Source organism: Acyrthosiphon pisum, chromosome X, assembly GCF_005508785.2.
Source record: "Acyrthosiphon pisum isolate AL4f chromosome X, pea_aphid_22Mar2018_4r6ur, whole genome shotgun sequence".
NCBI classification, from domain to species: domain Eukaryota; kingdom Metazoa; phylum Arthropoda; class Insecta; order Hemiptera; family Aphididae; genus Acyrthosiphon; species Acyrthosiphon pisum.
The window spans coordinates 99,429,654-99,433,336 of NC_042493.1; the positions used below are offsets into that span (position 1 = coordinate 99,429,654).

Consider the following 3,683-nt stretch of genomic DNA (forward strand, 5'->3'; position numbering starts at 1 on the left):
GCAGATGCATGAACTTACGAGCCCTGTTCATAAGTAACGATAGTAGGTACTCGATATTAATAAATATCAGTAATTTTAACTGGTAAAAATATATTATGTTAACATAATACATTATGTTTTATGTTAACTGAAAAATCGTCACGGTAATCGGTAACCGATAATCCGGAATAAAAATTGGTTTCAAATAACGGTAACCAATTTTAGGTTTAAATTACTGGTTTTTGGTAAGAACCGGTAACCTGTTTCAAGCCCTGGACTAATATTATAATTTTAAATTAAAAAAAAAAAAAATATTTCAAAATACTCATTGTGTTTAAAAACTTGAGAAATCTGGGGAATATTCATTATCTGGTAAGCGAATACAATGCTCTAAAATATTTATAACTATTATAATTTTCAGGTGAGAAAATATTAATTTCACGCAATTAAGTTAATCCGGAAATATATAAGTGACCTTATGATCCTGTTATAGAGTTACACGATAGCGTGATTTACATTTACAATAACAAGCTTTATCGATAAGCCAATATACATTAAAAAAAATAAAATATAATTAAATTCCCTGTAAAATAAATTAAAACTATTTCACTTAAAACCTATTCATTTTAAAATGAAATGAAAATGTGTTTTTCAATTTTTTAATACTACATAATATTATATGGATTGGTTTTAGGTTCTGAGCGGAGTTAATTTTATAATCTTTTAAATATCGTATCGATAAATAGAACTATAGTAAAAAACAACTCCTCGTAATAATTAGGTGTAATTATTATTAATATATAAAATTCTTATCTATATCTATTTTTCAATGTAACATCAAATATTTTTTTAATTAATGAAGAGAAAACTGTAAATAAAGGTGCTATAGTTAATAGTTATTACAGGTCGTTACACACTTTTAGATTCTGAGCGGTACAAGAAAGCTAGTGGTTTTACATGGTGTTTATTTTTTTTTTTACCCTGTATACCAAATTTCTACCGGAAGGAGTGCTTCTATTTCAACATATCGTATCTTATATTTTAAAAAATTGAATGAAAATGGTACTTTAGACAGGTCATTTTTCGATTTTCTCAATAGTTATTTAATGCCATGAGAAAAACTATCGACAAATGACGAAAAACCACTAAAAATGGGATTTTAATAAATTTCTAACGCTTTGTTAATCACCATAGAAACAAATAAAAAAAAAAAAATAATGAATTCAGGTATTTTGTTGTAATTTATAATATTAATTCAACTTACAGGCTATAATAAAATATAATAACAATATAAAATATCTAGACTGACAAACCGTCTACGTTCAGAATAGTTTTTCGTATACAATGATATGATATCATTGAATTCAAATTTAATACAATCCATTATACAGTGACCCATTTGTAACTTACTGTACAGCAGAGCGACATCCTTTTACCCGCTTTTTATTTTTATTTTTTGTATTATTGTTTGCAACACAGACAAAAAATTATTTTTTAATTCTTGAAGTTATACTTCTTTATGGAGTGCAGAACAAAGAAACACCGTCACGACAGATTTAAACGTAACCGTTGATAACAGTAACCTAATATCTGTTCCGTACCCGATTGTAGTAGTTGACATCAAAATTGTTACCTTTAATATGAGTGTTTATGCATTGAATTGATTTATTATTAATATTTATATTATATTATTATATCTTAATGAATATATTTAGTATTTAGTATTAATATTTATTATGGGTTACTCGCGTTATTCATCATCACACAACTCCGAAAAAATTAGTCTTACATCATTATTATTTTAGAACACTGACAAGAAATGTTTTTTAAAATTATTTTAGCCTATAATATATTTGGACTGATTTTTATTTTTTGAATACCACAGACAAAACAATTACTTATTATGACCATTCATTTCTCAATCTATCGATCCTAGAAGTATGAATTGATAATACGAATGTACAACAATCATTACTTAAGTCATATTAAAATAGTGTAACGTAATGCTTATCTACTATACGATAGGAATCAATAAAAAATATAGTAAAAAAAAAACAAATTCTCTGCAGATATAGTCAGTGCTAGGACATGTTCGGTAAAATATTTTTTAGTGTTGCGTTCATTATGTAACTTCTTATATTATCTGTAGTTGGTGCACGATAAGCCTTCGCGGCGGCGCAAATTATTATATAATATTATCACGTGCCGATTACGCTATTTTCACCTTGATCCGGGTCAAGGTCATGCCCCGAGAATATCGATGGCCCGCGTGCCTTGCCTCGCCCGATCGGTTGTAATAATATATCGTACGGCCTAGTAGCCCGCGGTTAGTCTGGTCTGGTTTCGTGAACCGTTCGCACAGTCGAATTTGTGTTCCTGACAACCATAATATTATAATATTGTTCCGGTCGAATTTTCTCCGCCGCCGAATCTCACCGCCGTAATGCTTACCGCTTCATCCGAGTGTACTTGTGGCCAACCACCCTAGGTTGGACGAAGAATTAAAATCCGTTAGTCGTAAGTTCCAAAAGTGTCCGTGATTTACGACCTCGGGCGCTTATAATATTGAACGAGCTACGCGCCCATCCACAGAACAGTGTGTCAGTGTGGATACCGGCCCGTGCCTTTTCTAAGGTCTTGTGCCACCCCCAAGACAGTACTCCAGTCAAGGTCCACCAACAATCTGCGTCCCACATCACCCGGTCACCGTAGTTCCTGCCTGCAGCCCGAGTCTCCGCGAAAAGGTTAGGTCATTTGTGACTTATGTAATAGGTATACAATATATTATGCTCGTCGCAGCTCGATTATATAATATATGTTCGTTGCCCCTAAATTATATAATAATAATATATATATAATTTTATTATCAATCGTCTTGTTCGCCTGATTAGCGAGATATATTATCACCACTGACACGACACGGTAAGCCTATTCGTATTATTTAATTTTAATTTTTAACCGTCGAAATTTCGCGTTACAATTATTATTTTATAGGTACCTGTTTTATACTTATTATCGACGGTTCTGACACACCGTTTATTTGTCAGCACAATATTGTGTTATTTTTCTAAATTCATACACCTTTCGGTTCTCATAAAATGCAATCCACTATCCGGGTCAGTAACCGTACGCCATCGATCGCCCTTAAGAGGGCATTACCCGATGACAACCGCAACGCCGACGATTCATCGTGGCTGCTCAAAACAGTTTGCTCATCCAGAGGCATAGCTAGACACTTTTTTCTGGGTAGGCCCGATATTTTGATGTAAGGATTACCAATAAATATTTTTATAAAATAAATAAGTATCAGAATACCATATGTTATACATTTATTATAGGCATATTACATGGATTTATTTTATGTTTTAAAACTATTAGTATAAAATTAAATTAATAAAAAAGATATACTTAGCTTAATAAAAATATTTTTAGATTGAAAATTCCAATTTTCTTTTTTTCATTGATGCAAACTCGTCAATTACAGCAGATGGATTTTCTATGAATTTTTTCACTTATTTCTCTCTGAATAGACATCAAAGTTAAATTATTTAGTCTGCTACTTGTCATCGTTGACCTCATCATGTTTTTTGCTCTTTTCATCGTCGAGAAACTCCTTTCTGCTGAGGCACTAGATACTGGAACGACCAAAACATTTTCAATAATTTTTGTTAATTCTTCAATCCGATTTTGTATTTTTTTACTTC

At 31.3% G+C, this 3,683-nt stretch overlaps 1 long non-coding RNA gene across 2 annotated transcripts in view; it reads left to right on the forward strand.

The window, feature by feature from the left end:
- Positions 1-3,683, forward strand: part of LOC103308458 — a 9,610-nt gene that overhangs the window by 1,723 nt on the left and 4,204 nt on the right. Inside the window, exon 2 of one of the 2 annotated variants that reach the window (XR_001678975.1) lies at positions 2,468-2,723. This is a non-coding gene — a long non-coding RNA (uncharacterized LOC103308458). Of the gene's footprint in view, positions 1-2,322; positions 2,724-3,683 lie in introns of those variants that run through there. The other variant, XR_001678974.1, reaches the window with a different exon arrangement.